The 15,926-nt window shown below is 33.0% G+C and overlaps 1 pseudogene; it reads left to right on the forward strand.

The window, feature by feature from the left end:
- LOC149553898 (uncharacterized) overlaps positions 1-15,926 on the forward strand; it is a 72,611-nt pseudogene that overhangs the window by 27,714 nt on the left and 28,971 nt on the right.

Here is a 15,926-nt window from a genome sequence, read left to right on the forward strand (position 1 = left end):
TTTTGACAATAAAATTAACTGTCATCAAAATTTTGACGTTATCAGGATCATTTTTTTTTTAAAATGAATTTGACAAGCCAAATTGGTCTGCTATCAAAAGTTTAGGTAAAAAATGAACCCTAAATGTACTAGTGAAAGTTCAATTTAGTCCATCCTCTCAGAGGGTTCCTATCTGCAATCCTCTCTCACTTTCTTATTTGTCTTTGGGTATACCAATGGTGGGTTAATAAGATTGATTCAGGTTTTTTGCATGTCTACATCCCAATCTGAAAATAATCTTTCTTCTTTGGCTATATTTCTTAAAGTTTTATTAATAACTTCTATAATACTAGCTTCTACTTTGTTCAGGAAGGAAGAGATGGTCATTTCAGAGTCATTGAATATTCTTTTGTTCCTTTTCTTCCATATTTAATACAAGAGAATAGGAGTAATGTTCCAAACTTTGCTATATACTTTTGTATTTCTAAAATTAGGCCAACTATTTAGATGGTTCTCAAGGTTTTTTGGAAAGGTTGTCACCAAGTTTATTTTTTTACATAGCCAGTGCCAACTAGTTCTCATGAAGGAGCATTGATATAATAAATGGTATGTTGTCTCTAAGTCATTTTTATAAAGAGGACATCTTGATGGGCCCTTGAAGCCTGCCTTAGTGAATCTATCCACTGTTAGTAGTCTCTTTTGTGTTGCATCCAATAGAAATATGCCCACCTTGGGTAGGCATGATGGATCCCAACATGATTTAAGAGGTATATTTATCATCATCTTTGAGATTTTATTATGAGATCACATCCTTTCTTTACATTGTATTGCCTATCCTTAGATGCTCCCCAAATTAGTTCATTTTTTATATTTTTGTGATTAGTTTTCCTTTGAATAAGAAAGATTTTAAAGGCCTCTTTTTCCTCTATTGATAAATTAGTTCCTTCTACTAATTTCCATATCCAAGATTCTTTTCCATCTTCTTTTATTACTTGCTTATAGTTGCAGACATGCTTACCCCACAAGTCGACTAATGTGTTTTTTATATTTTCTAGAAGATCATAAGTGTTTGAGGTTGGGATTCCATCCCAAGATTCTTCAAAAATAAGGCTTCCTCCCCTTTTCCTATATCCCATGTAAGATTATTATTAATAATTGGATGACATTGTAATATGAAATTTCATGATTTGGAGCCTTTTAGTGGGTTCCTCATTCTAAAAAGAAATATTGGGTATGTATTATCAAGATACATGTGATAGAGAATTTTTCCACTTGCTTTCTTCCTCTTGATACATTCACTAGACTAGTTTGGCTCCCAAAGCTTTATTCTAATTTTTTCTATTCCTAAGCCTCCTAATTCTTTTGGTTTATGAATGTTTTTTCATCTGATCAAGGCTAGTTTCTTCTTTTCTTCTATCCTTTTCCAAAAAAAAAATTGAGTTTTCTCTCTAATTTCCTTTTAGCCCCTTTTGGCAGGGGGAGATAGGAAATTTGATATGTAGGTATTGTAACACCCTACCAGGGAACCCAATAGAAATTAACCTGTCAAGTCACTAGGTTTGCCAAACTTTTTTTTTTTCGAAAGATTAAAAAACAAGAGATAACATAGTGGAAGCAATAACTCATATTCATATAAAGAAATACAATAATAGTTACATCTCTTTAGGGTTCCATGATGTTGAATCGCATACATAAGTTTTCTTAAAATTAAATCTGATACATAACAAAGTTCACATCATAGGATAACCATAAGTACGAAATAAAATAAAATAATATACAAGTACATACATGGCATAATCAAAATGCATAATTATCCTCTATACAAGTCACATGGTATGAAATGCTAAAAGATTATACAACATGATAAGATACAACATCTCATAGGATTCCAAATAATCATAGTACAATAAATTAGAATATGTCCATAGAACATAATCATAGGATCGAAAGAATAGAACAATTGCACAAGGTACATCTAGCAATGACATCCAACTATCAGATCTCAATGGTATAAGAAGCACTACTATCCAACCTTGTCGAACCTAAATGGACCACTCCCATTGTGCTGAGGAGATAATCACAAGTCTCAAACGGATAACAATCCAAAAGTCGTAACAAGAATCTAGGTCAAGGAGTCCTGATAGCAATCTATCTCAAAGGTACCAAGTACACAAGTAACTTCTAATCCCAAAAGCAACAAAGAAACATAGGAAACCTAATATGTATATGGACAATTTTCATCACACGAGTTAACTCTTAGGTTACCCTAGTAGCCTCTCTGGACTCTGACCCTCTAGTGACTTTATGCAACATCAGTATACTTTCATACATACAAGACATACTAATGAGGCAAGGTCACAACCAAGCATCCTCTCTACTCCCATCCTAGCCTATACTAGTGTAGAACTAGAATCAGTGTGCAAAGAACATTAACAAATAAAGTAAACATTCACAAACCAAAAACTAAATTCACATATATGCTTAGACAAAGGAAGAAAATAAGAAGTGCAAACCTCACAAGAAAAAGCACTCCATGCTTTCTTGATTCTGTAGATGTGTCCTTTTGTTGTGGATGTATGCTCAAGATGCTCAAAAGCTGCTTCAATGGAGATGGGTAATGGCAAATTGGTAGCTTTGTGAGCTCTCAATTTGGCATTATAAGGGTAATATTGATGGCTTTGGTTCTCAAAATAGCATGGTAACTTTAGCTCAAAGATTGTTGATGAAATGGCTTGGGATGGGATTCAATTTATAGGCTAAGGGGTAGAGGGATGGAGGGCTTAGATGCAAGGATGGATGAAGGCTTAAGGAGGGCTAGGATGCACTCAAAGGAGAGCACCTGGATTGTGCTTGTTTAGCACCAATGGGAAGGTGACACTTGTCACAAGGAGGATGAGTGTGAGAGGGTAGGGTAAAGGGTTAGTTAAAGGCATGATGAGTGGAGTTGAGTATGTAAGAGGGATGTAAGAGGAATGAGTGTGGAAGAGGGAAGAGTGTGTAAGATGGATGTAAGAGTCATGAGTGGGCTTGTAAGAGTCTTTTATGTTTTGTAAGAGCACTCATGACTTAGTGGTTGGGTTTTTTGAGGGGAGACTTTGGTTTGGATTAGGAAAGTCTTAAACTTGTTTAAGGAATGTGACAACATGAGGGGGTGGATTAGGCTTGGGTTTAGGATTAGATTAGGGATGTTAGAGATGTGCAAGTGGATGTCATTAATGAGGGTGGGTGAGTTAGTGGCTAAGCTTGGTTAGTATGGGTGGATGGGGTGGATTAGGCTAAATGGAGGATTAGAGATAGATTAGAGGTTTTTGAATTTGAGGATTTCATTTATCAAATAGATTTATTTAATAAATGGGGATTTTTGAAATTTGAGGATTTCATTTGAGGATTGATAAATAATAGATTATTTGATTTATCAATTAGGACTATAGATGATTAATTAAATTAATCAACTAGGGGATGACAAAGGATTAATTAAATAGAAATTTAATTAATAATGCCTTTTTAGATAACTAAATAGGATTACTAAAATAGTGTAATCAAATTTAGGTGTCTACAACTAGCACTCGAGGCATAGGCAAGGTAAAACACTGACTCTTGTTAACTCATTTTAACCCATTTAATACAATTTTATCACTTATTAATACAACTTAGAATGGGTTACACAGACAACCTATTTAGGGCTCTAGCCTCCATTGCAAGTATCTCATAAAACTAAAATATTCACCTCAATCCTATACAAGCAACTAGAAAGCACCAATAGATAACATTCACCTGAGTCTTATATAAACAACTAGAAAGCACCAATAAATAATTGATAAAAAACCTCATAGGTTACACCAAGAAAATCACAATACATGAGCTTATAAAAAAGAACTCGATCTCATCAAACAAACACATGAATATAGCACATTGATTGGGAATAAAATAATCATGACAAAACAACATCACATAAAAGTATCACGAAAACAACCACTTTTCAAGCCTTTGGTAAACATGCCTATCTGGTCAAACTACTAGGTTTCCCCCAAACCCACCACAAAATAAAACATGACATTTCAACATGCATTTAAAACAAGTGTAGTTATTTAGTCTTTTTTTAGTTTAAAAAAAAATTATTATTATTTTAAATATAATTCCATAAAAATGATTTATATCAAATTCACATTTTCATTTGGATAAAGGTTTTCAATCATGCAATATTATCATGTTATTAATTTAAATAATCTTAAAATCATGAATCATATAATTAATAACATAAATATATATTATTAGATTAAATCTTAATATCAATTTCATTTCTAAAATATTAATTTGACTTCTATTTAAGTCTAATATTAATATTTACTTTTTCTTTAATTCATAATGCAGCTTGAGATAACCCAAACTTGAAATTATAATTTAATTATCTACAATTTCTCTCATAATATTAAATATTCATAACTAGATAATTAAATAGTGAACTCCACTATAACTTCTCTTAAAATATAAACACGTCATAGTTATATATTTATTATTTTGTAACTCCACTTGCATTAATAAGTATATAATAAGTTATATCCCACTAAGAGTTTAGAAGTAATTGATATTAAAAACCCACCTATAAAAAAAGTCTTTATTTATTTAATTTTCAAAACAACTAAATAATTTTTTTTAAAAAATTAATATTTTTTAATTTCCAAAATTAATAATTAATCATAAACAATTAAATTTTTTTTAAAAAACTGAAAATTAAATTATAATTTTAGAAAATAAAAATAAATATATAATTAGTATTTCTACATACCTTTGATCTCTTAAATCATGCAACCATAATATACTTAGTATATTTGTTTCACATGAATGTATAAGTTTAGCTACAACATGTTTTTGTCTCAATCAATCTTTTGCTTTTCCAATAAATTTTGCAATTAAATTATTTTAGATATAAGAAGAATATTTATCTTTATTTAGAAAACTCATGATGATCACATGACAAATCTAAAGTTCAAACCCTACCTATTCAATTTGTTATTTTCTTCCAATTTTCTATAATCAAATTAGAAAAGATTTTTAAAAGAATACAGTCATAATAATTTTTAAAAATTTTCTACATTTTTCCTAGTCACGTTTTCTTAATTAATAAGTTTTCTTTTTCAAAATGTACAACATAATTCTTTATCCAAAGATTAATACAATAAATTAATAAGCATTATGCAAACACCTAGGAACACACAAAGTAGACATATCTTTCAATAAAATTCTACAATGGGTTTTCAAACCCTACGTACAATGGGTTTAAAAATGATTTGCGTCAAATTCAAGTTTTCATTTCATAATCTTGGATAAAGGTTATCAATCATGCAATATTATCATGTTATTAATTTAAATAATTTTAAATCATGAATGATATAATTAATAACATAAATATATATTATTAGATTAAATCTTAATATCAATTTCATTTCTAAAATATTAATTTGACTTCTATTTAAGTCTAATATTAATATTTAATTTTCTTTTAAATCATAATGTAGCTCAAGATAACTCAAACTTGAAATTATAAATTAATTATCTACAATTTCTCTCATAATATTAAATATTCATAACTAGATGATTAATAGTGCACTCCACTATAACTTCTCTTAAAATATAAACACATCATAGTTATATATTTATTATTTTGTAACTCCACTTGCATTAATAAGTATATAATAAGTTATATCCCACTAAGAGATTTAGATGTAGTTGATATTAAAAACCCTCTTATAAGAAAATAAATAGTCTTTTTTAATTTAATTTTCAAAATAAATAAATAATTAAAAATAAATTTTTTTAATTTCTAAAATTAATAATTAATCATAAAAAATTAAAAAATTGAAAATTGAGTAATAATTTTATAAAATAAAAATAAATATTTAATTAGTATTTCCACATGTCTTTGATCTGTTAAATCATGCAACCATAATATACTTAGTTTTCTATATTTAGTATATTTGTTTCACATGCATGTATACATTTAGCTACAACTTGTTTTTCTCTCAATCAATCTTTTGTTTTTCCAAGAAGTTTTGCAATTAAATTATTTTAGATATAAGAAGAATATTTATATTTATTTAGAAAACTCATGATAATCATGTTGCAAATCTAAAGTTCAAACCTTAACTATTCAATTTGTTGTTTTTTTCCAATTTTCTATAATCGAATTAGAAAGGGTTTTTAAAAGAATACAAGCATAATTTTTTTTATTAATAAGTTTTCCTTTTCAAAATCTACAACATAATTCTTTATCCAAAGATTAATACAATAAATTAAGAAGCATTATTAGGAAGACACGAAGTAGACATATCTTTCAATAAAATTCTACAATGGGTTTTCAAACCCTACCTCAAAACAAGTAAAATCTTAGACAACTTGTGAATGCATGAAAATCCAAACCCTCCAAAATTTTCAACAATTCTTTTGCTCCAATTCCAAATTTTGCTTCCCAAAACCAACGTGTGGAGAAATGAGCTCTAACCTCCTAATAAAAAATTTCTTAAAATAGGGTTTCGGTTTCACGAACATGCAAAAAGCTTTTTCTTTTATTATTTTAATTTAATTTTGTCCATACTATTTACTTTTTAATTATAATAAAGTTTATTTAAAATTTCTCATTTTCTTTTATTAAATAATATGATGTATTTAGAAAGTATATTTATTAATTTAACTACTAATAATATCTAGATATCATTATTAAAATGAAACTTTTAAATTAATTATTACTAAATTGAATAAATATAACTACGTCAAATTTGGTCTTTTAATTAAATCTTTAAATTTATTTCTTTTATTTAATTAATTTCTTAATTAATTAAATATAATATTATTTTTATTTTTATTTATAAAATTTTTATTTAATAATATCTTTGTTTGATTTAATTATAACCAACAATCAAAACAGACCCACAAACTGAATAGAAAAACTCATCTAAAAGACAAAGTATGAATTTAAACTTAAGGGTCAAAATCTTGAATTCATGTCACTTGATGAATTTGGAAAGGTAAATAACTCATATGCTTGTCCTATGTTTTAGGACAATTAGCTCAGGTTTAGGATTTGGACTCAAGAACTATCTCCCCTCTTTACCATTGAGATAATGAGACAAGGTATGCTCATCTTAGCAATTTAGGGAAGTCGATGGTTGGTACTTGCACTCATAAAAGTTGAACATATACATATGTATATAAATCTAAACTAAATAGGTAATGATAGAGAGTGGTACATCATGTAGATCCTAACTAGAAGGTGACTAAGACTCCCTCCCTCAACCACATCAGAAATGTCAAACATAAAGTAAAACATATATGTACACCATACATATGTAAGTATGGGGTAAGTAACCATATAACTACATATAAATCACTCATATAACTATCATCATGAAATAACTGAAATCACTATATGAACATAAAAAGTATCATCATCGAAAGAATAAATATGAACACATGAAATAATTAAGCATCAAGTAGCTCATCAAATAAACAACTAAGTATGAAATAACATCAATCAAATCAGGTAACCAAGTACCACTAAATCATAACACATAATCATAAAAGATGACCTAAAAGAATTTGACATTATAACATGAAAAGTAAACTAGGGGTAGGCACTACATCCTCCCCCCAGACTTAGGGTTACTCTTGGAAGCCAACTATTGCTACTAAGATAACAAAAATAAAATATATAGTCACATAATAATGTTCTAAACAACAAGAATTATGAATCCAATTTTTATTTTCATAGTTCTATTGTTTCCAAAAAAAATTGTTTAGGCTTCCTCCCCTTTCCCTATGTCCTGTGTAAGATTGTCACTAAAAATTGGATGGCATTATAACATGAAATATCATGATTTGGAGCCTTTTGTTGGGTTCCTCATTCTGAAAAGACATATCAGGTATGTGCTATTAAGATACCTGTGATAGATAATTTCTTCCCACTTGCTTTATTTCTCTTGATACATTCTCTAGACTAGTTTGGCTCCCAAAGCTTCATTTTGCCAACTGAAATTTTTTATTTCTAAGCCTCCAAATTCTTTTGGTTTGTAAATGTTTTTCCATTCGATCAAGGCTAGTTTCTTCTTTTCTTCTATCCTTTTTCCAAAAAAAATAAAAAAAATAAAAAAAATTTCTCTCTATTTTCTTTTTAACCTCTTTTAGCAGGAGAAGATAGGACAATTGATATGTAGGTATGGTTGATAGCATTGCTTTAATTTTTGTTGTTATGCTTGCCTTAGTAAGTCAATTTCCTTTCCATCTTTATATATGTTTATCTACTCTGTCTAGGATGGGGTTGATATAGGAGCATCTTGGGTTTTCTTGGTGGCTACCTTAGAGTTCATGGGAGGAGGCTCAGTAGTTGGTTTGGAGGGTGCTTGGAGTGTTACTCAGTTAAAGAAGTGGTGCTTGGTAGAGGTTACTCGGTCATCTCTTAGTAGTTCTTAGTTGAGAACTCAATGGATGAATGAAATCAAAAATTTTGGAGGAGCTCAATTTTTGAAGGAGCTCGACATAGCTTGGGGCACTTGGTCATCGAAGGTGCTCAATGATGCTTGCAAGAACTCGACACAAACTAGGAGCTTGGTGAAGCTTTGTTATAGTGTTTCTTGAGTTCCTCGATCTTTGAAGGAGTTTAGTTGCTAGAGAAACTCGGTCTATGAAGGTATTGCTTGACATATACTATGGGAGCTCAGTTATGCTTGGTGAGATGCTGATACTTGGCATGATTTCTTTGATGCTTGGTTTGGTCTTGGTTCTGTGTTAACCAAGATGTTTATGGGCTGACTTGAGCATTTAATTTGGGTTGTAGGTATTTAATATGAGTTACAACTGACTTGTGGCTTGCATGGGCATTTGATGTAAGAGTTTTTTTAAATTTGTATTGGGCTAAGTCGACTTGTGTCTTAGTTGGGTATAAGTAAGTGGATCTTGTAGCATCTTAGGCAGTAAAAAGAGTGAAATCTAGTTTAGAGTGGCAATTGGAGCATAGTTGAAGGGCAAGTTTTCTTGAGTATGTGAACTGACCATCGAATGTGAGGCACTTTATAATAAGATTGTGGTGGAGTTGTGAGTTTGAGAAGGGGTAGTAGTTGAGATTTGGAAAAGAAGGAGATTGCTTGGTGGACTCATGAGTGCAAGTTTAGATCTTCCTTGGAGGTTTCTACCAATGTGAATCTGGGTTAGCTAGTGTTGGGATTTGATCTTGAGGGATCTTGTAGAACTACTATTATATTTGGTCACAATTAGGAAGGCCTAACAACTTGGCACATTACATGTAATCAATTATTTTATGAATAAAGAGTCATGTTTGGTATCAGATCTTGTATCTTGCATTGTGTTTTCAATGTGTGGTTATTTTTTGGGGGCTAGGACATCTCCTTTGGGGATTCTCCTACCTTGTACTGCATCAGGGATTCTAGGTCTTGGTATCTCTAACACTTTTTTCTAGATGGATTCCTAGATATTTGCAAGGAAATGGGCCTTTTATAAAGCCCATAATGTTGCAAATTTCATTTTCAATTTTTGGAGATGTATTAAAAAAGATCTCTAACTTTTCAACACTAACCTTTTGCCTCAATGCTTCCATATAAGTTTGTATAATTTTTTTGAAGTTTTGTGCTTCTTCTACTATGAGTTCCCTAGGTAGAATCATGTCATCTGCAAATTTTTGGTGTGTTACATTAGAAATATTTTTTGTTATAATTTTCCCTTCTCCTTGAGCTTTTTTAATTGCTCTCCTAAATGCTTTAACCATGATGATAAATAGAAAAGGTGAGATCGGATCTTGTTGTCTAGTTCCTTTAGATATGCTAAAGAATCCTCTTAGAGAGTCATTAATGAGAAGGGATATTTGAGGAGTGGTGATACAAGTGAAGATAAGGTTTATCCATTGGTGTATGAAACCAAATGCTTGTAGAGTTTTGCACAATAATCTCCAATCCACCTTGTCATATGCTTTTTGGATATCTAGCTTCATGAGTGTTCATGTAAATAAGTATTTACTCATTACACTTACTTAAGTTTTACTTAGGTTAATGCATTATTTAATTATTATTTTAGGTGAGAAACTTAGGAGTTTTTGTACTCTCATTGAGTTACGCAACTCTAATTATGCACATGGTGTCTACAACATAGGAGTATGCATCATTCACTGAGTTGTCATGTTGACAACACAATTATCTGCACTCCTCATTTAGCACATGTTGTCTACACCATTGATTTGCATGCTACACCATTATAGGCTTATCCTCACATCATCACACTTAATCCTATGCTCAATGGAGGATAACCCATATTTGGTGAACATGTGCCTGGTTGTATGACATATCATGATGCTGACTTCTATGCATTCTAGAAGCTCTCCTGAGGCCTTTATATTCAGGCACTCCTAGTGTACTCTTAATCCATTTATTGAATGAATATCGTCATTCTAATCATACTCTATCTATTTTGGTCTACTGTGTGCTTGTGCTGATTTCTTTAGTTCTTGGGTGAATTGTGGCCTAAGCCAAATTCTTACATGGTATCAGAGCCAAGGAGGATTCTTATCATATAGCCATTTGAGACCGTTCATGCTTTAGCACCTCGACACAAATTTGGAGGATCCACAGAAATTGGGAGCATCTAGAGCCAGATTTGACCTCTCTATTGTGTCCGAAGCATTGATTCAGTGAAGATCGACTATAAATTTGCCTATCTTGGGTGAAAGTTGATCGTGAGGAAAAAAAATTTTGCAAACTGAAACCCGAAGGCACTGATTTGCAATTGGGTATGATCATTTTAATTTGATCTGATTATTGTATTTTCGGATCTGAATTTATTTTATACTCTATATTTTTGGGTTTTTTCTGAATTTTTATTTTCAAATTTAGTTGCCCGGTCAGAAATTTTTTTTTTGTAATACTGGATCGTCACACCCCAGCCTATAGATTAGTTTATTATTTATTTCGCAAGGTTCTTTATTCAATTTTTGGCCTCATTAATCAGAGGGCCATAACCCTGCAAATCTCACAAACTTGGCGCACACTAGCGGTCATGCACATAATTTTTGGCATGCATAGCTCCACCGGCGACAATCCCAAATCCGGCGAGCTTCAACTTTATTTCATTCAGTGCAGGCAATTATTTTTAAAAAGTGCTTCATGCGCAATCCCAACGAATGTGGGACTAAATCCCCATAATCCAACATCAACTTTCACAATTTCGGTGCACACTATATTCATCCCAACATCAGTTATCAAATTCTTGATCACAGGTCAAAGCTCCAGCAGCGCAGACAAAATCCAGTCGACTGCACACTCAACGCCATGCAGGGCACCAACCTGCCAGGTCAGCGCCAATCCCAGTTAGCTCCCGCACGTACAGTCATCAGACACATGGCTCCAAATCATCTGCCCTGTCAATAGTGACTCAACCAACATGCAGGCAGCCATGTGGAGAGTCCGTACAATTTCGTACATGATGAAATCGTCATGACATCTTGTTGACATCATTAGAGGCCAAGGAGATACTGACATCATCAATATATGAGCCTAAATTTGAAGGCCATTTTGACATCAAAAAAAGGCAAATTATAATTGCTGTGATGGTCGTATGACCGTCAAATTTAACCTCACAATTCGCTGATGCAACCCCTCTCCAGATTGATTTTCATTTTTGCAATTTGAATTCAAGAGGCAATAATTTGCACATTCGGACTCCAAATCAGGTGCAATTTTTTTTGAAATTGGGTAAAATTTTCTAAAGTTTTTAGTGGTGCAACTATTTTCTAGTTTTGGTGCATGAATTGTTCAAAAATTGCATTTTTTGGTGACTATACATGGATAATCTTACATTTTGCAACTTCAAACACTCCGTACGTGCACATCTAGAGTCGAAATTAGGTTTCATTTTTTTTTAAAGTGTGTATTTTTTCATCTACTTTCCAGATCTGCTATCAGATTGTAGTGTTGTGTGGAAAAAAGTGTCACTTTTAGCAATAGGGCTTTTTTTGCTTTGCAATGCTTCAAAATTGTAGCACATTGTAAAGTTTCAAATTTGTACTCCATTAAGAGGTTTTAACAAGAAAAATTAGAAGTCCACCAAGGCCAAAATTCAAGAGGCAATAATTCGCACATCCGGACTCCAAATCAGATGCAATTTTTTTTGAAATTGGGTAAAATTTTCTAAATTTTTAGTGGTGCAGCTATTTTTTGGTTTTGGTGCATGAATTGTTCAAAAATTGCATTTTTTGGCAACTATACATGGATAATCTTGCATTTTGCAACTTCAAACGCTCTGTACGTGCACATCTAGAGTCGAAATTAGGTTTCATTTTTTTTTAAAGTGCATATTTTTTCATCTACTTTCTAGATCTGCTATCATATTGTAGTGTTGTGTGGAAAAAAGTGTCACTTTTAGCAATAGGGCCTTTCTTTGCTTTGTAATGCTTCAGAATTATAGCACATTGTAAAATTTCAAATGTGTACTCCATTAAGAGGTTGTAACAAGCAAAATTAGAAGTCCACCAAGGCCAAAATTAGCAAGTGGCCCATTGTAATCGCACTACTAATAAAGTGCCCAAAGCATGTATTTTGGAGGGGTTTCTTGATTTAGTGAAAAGGGAGGGTGTTGTTGGTGTCGTGTTCTCTCTTTTCTACAATTTTCTTTCATTTTCTACATTATGGGTAACTTTAAGTTTCCTAAATTATCTCCTCATATCTATGCTTCGTGGTCAATCAAAATATTGTATCACTTAATGCATAATGGAGTTTCATAATATGTAGATGCTCTTCCTAAACCAACAAGTGATAATGTATCAACAAGTGAAATTTCAGATTGGGTAGCCGTGGAAAGGAAAGCCCTAGGTGATATATGTTTGGGGGTAGATGATAAAATCATGTATCAAATTAAGAAATTTACTACATCCAAGGAAGCTCGGGATACCCTCGAAAGCCTTTATGGGAAAGTGTCTAAAAAGGATGTGTTCAAAATTGAAGATGAGCTTTTATCCTTAGATCCTAAGTCGTATGACTCAATAGAAGACTTCATCATTAAGGTCAATGAATTAAGGACAAAGCTTACTAATTGTGGGAGTTCTATAAAAGATGACAGACTGATCCATCTCATACATAAGAAGCTACCATCAAAGTATTCCACATTTGTATCTTCTTTTAACACCTCAAAGACTACCTTAGGGTCTACCTACAAGAGAGTCACTTTTGATGAATATGCTAAACTGTTGGATGATGAAGAAAAGAAGTTGAAATCAATGGGGATTCTCAAATCACCTAAGTCCAAAGCATTGGTGGCCAACAATGAGGGTTCTCAACATTCAGCTGGACAGTCTTCAAATAAAGGAAATGGTAAGAAGAAGTGGAAGAAAGATAAATCTGAGGATGCAGAAAAGGAAACACCACAATCCAATCAACAAGGCAAGTCCTCAAATTCCAACAAGAAAGGGGACAACAATAAGAAGAAGAAGAAGTGTGCTTATTGCAAGAAATCGGGTCATGAAGAGCATGAGTGTTATCTTAAAAAGATTGATGAGTTGACTCACATCATGAAGAAACATAATATTCCATTGCCTAATGCTTATAAGGACAAAGGATCATCTTTAGATTCTAAGGGCAAAGGACAAGCATTCATGGAAAATGCAAACTCTTCAAAGGAATGGATATTTGACTCTGGTGCCTCATATCACATGGGTTCTTCAAAGGAGGATTTTTCTTCAATGAAGCACTCAAGGGTACTGCACATCTTCATGGGGAATGATAGCAATATGGAAGTTGAAGGGAAAGGAAATGTGGAAATGCAAAATGGAGAGTTTTAAGAGGTTATTTATGTTCCAAACCTAAGTTCAAATCTCCTTTCAATCTACCAAATCACTCACTTTGGAGATGGACATAGAGTTGAGTTACTTCTTGACTCAGTAAAAGTGCACAGTCTTCAAGATAATTCCTTGGTTGTAGTGGGGAAAGTGAATGATCACAAGATGTTGTACTCTTTCTCGCATTTTGTACCCAAGTCTTCTTCAAAAGCCTTGTTAACTCAATCAAATTAAAACATGCAATTATGGCATGAGCGATATGGTCATCTTGACTATCACTATCTTCTGCAACTTTGCACATACCATATGGTGAAAGGTCTACCTCAAATCAACTTTTCTAAGGGTGAGTGTTCAACAGATTCAGTGGATATGCATCCAGAGGGGAAGTTACAAAGAGGGAAGTCTTCAAGAGCAACAAGTGTTCTACAAATGGTTCACATGGTATTAGCAGGTCCTTTTGCATTCAGCCAGGGTCACTACATACTTACCTTAGTTGATGACTTTTCAAGGTTCACTTGGGTCTACTTTTTGCATAGTAAGAATGAAGTATTGGACAAGTTTCTAGACTTCAAGGCTCGTAGAACGAAAATCCAAGAAATCCATCAAAGTACTTCGAATGGACAGTGGAAACATGGATGTGAACAGAAGACTTAAAGACTTTTGTAGACATGAGGGAATTGATCTTCAGACTCCTTCAACATTCAATCCGCATAAGATAGACGTTGCAGCATTGAGGATCCGAACTCTTAAGTTTATGGCAAGTTGCATGATTCATTCCAAGTCTCTAGATCCATCATTAGAAGTCAAAGCAATTTCCAGTGCCACTCACATTCTTAATCATTCTCCTCATCCAACCTTAGATGGAAAAACTCCTTTTGAGGCATGGTGTGGCAAAAACCTATTGTGACACACTTCAGAGTCCTCGATTATCTTGCATGGGCAAATAGATCTTCCAGGGGATGCAAGGCACAATCATCTCAGCCTTGTACCTTCATTGGTTACGAAGACAGTGTGAAGGCATATAGACTTTGAGATCCAGAGACACATCAGATATTTGTGGAGAAGGATGTACATTTTGAGGAAAGTTCACCCAGCTTGTCCTCTACTCCTCTTCACACATCATACAGTGTGGATACTGATAGTGATTCCAGCAATAGTGCTTCAATAGATTTAGACATGTGGAGTTCTATCAATAGTTCTAGTGAGAGGTCACTTCATCAGTTCATTCTGCATGCATACATTGCCACAGTGATAGGTCTAGAATAGCAGGGTACTTCTAGTCTTCCAGATACAGGTTCAGTGACAGATTTGGAGGACAATATTCATGATCTGCCTCTTCTTCTTGATGTAGAATTACCTTCTTTAGTTGTCATGAGGGTTCCATTAGACTCTCTTGTTCATTCTCTACATGATCAATCCTCACAAGTTGAAGTGATTGTAGATACTTATGATTAGTACTTGCAGCAGGGTTCTTCATTAGTTGCAGAGATAAACAGTTCTTTGGGACAGGTTCTTCACTCAATTGAACAGGTTTCAGAGACATCACTCATCCATGGGATTCTTTGCACACATAGCGGAAGAATCTCATTTGTACCTTTGGCATTGTTTCTTCCTAAGGGGAGGAACACCATTTTTTAGTCTTGGATCGGCTTCTTCACTGGAGCAGTCATTGTTTGACATTCTTCTTTCGAGGAGGGGGAACCTATCCTATCTCTCTTCCTCTTGTCATCATTCTCTTATGTATATACTAGATGTATGTTCTAATGGGGGGGTCTTGATTACTCCATCCATCCATGCATCCTTATTTATCTCTCTTTTGGGGGGAGGGTTTTTCCCATGAGGTTTTCCCTCTTTCCCTACTTTATGGGAGATTGCATATCATTATGTACATGGGTACCTAATATGGCCTAGTAGCCAAGACCCATATTGCATTGCATCCTAGATTTCGTAAGCTTAAGGGAATTCCCCTAAGTTGCACTTAAGGGGGGTGTTGCTGTAAATAAGTGTTTACTTATTACACTTACTTAAGTTTTACTTAGGTTAATGCATTATTTAATTATTATTTTAGGTGAGACACTTAGGAGTTTGTGTACTCTCATTGAGTTACACAACTCTAATTATG

Source organism: Cupressus sempervirens, chromosome 6, assembly GCF_028749045.1.
Source record: "Cupressus sempervirens isolate cs-2001-9-10 chromosome 6, ASM2874904v1, whole genome shotgun sequence".
NCBI lineage: Eukaryota > Viridiplantae > Streptophyta > Pinopsida > Cupressales > Cupressaceae > Cupressus > Cupressus sempervirens.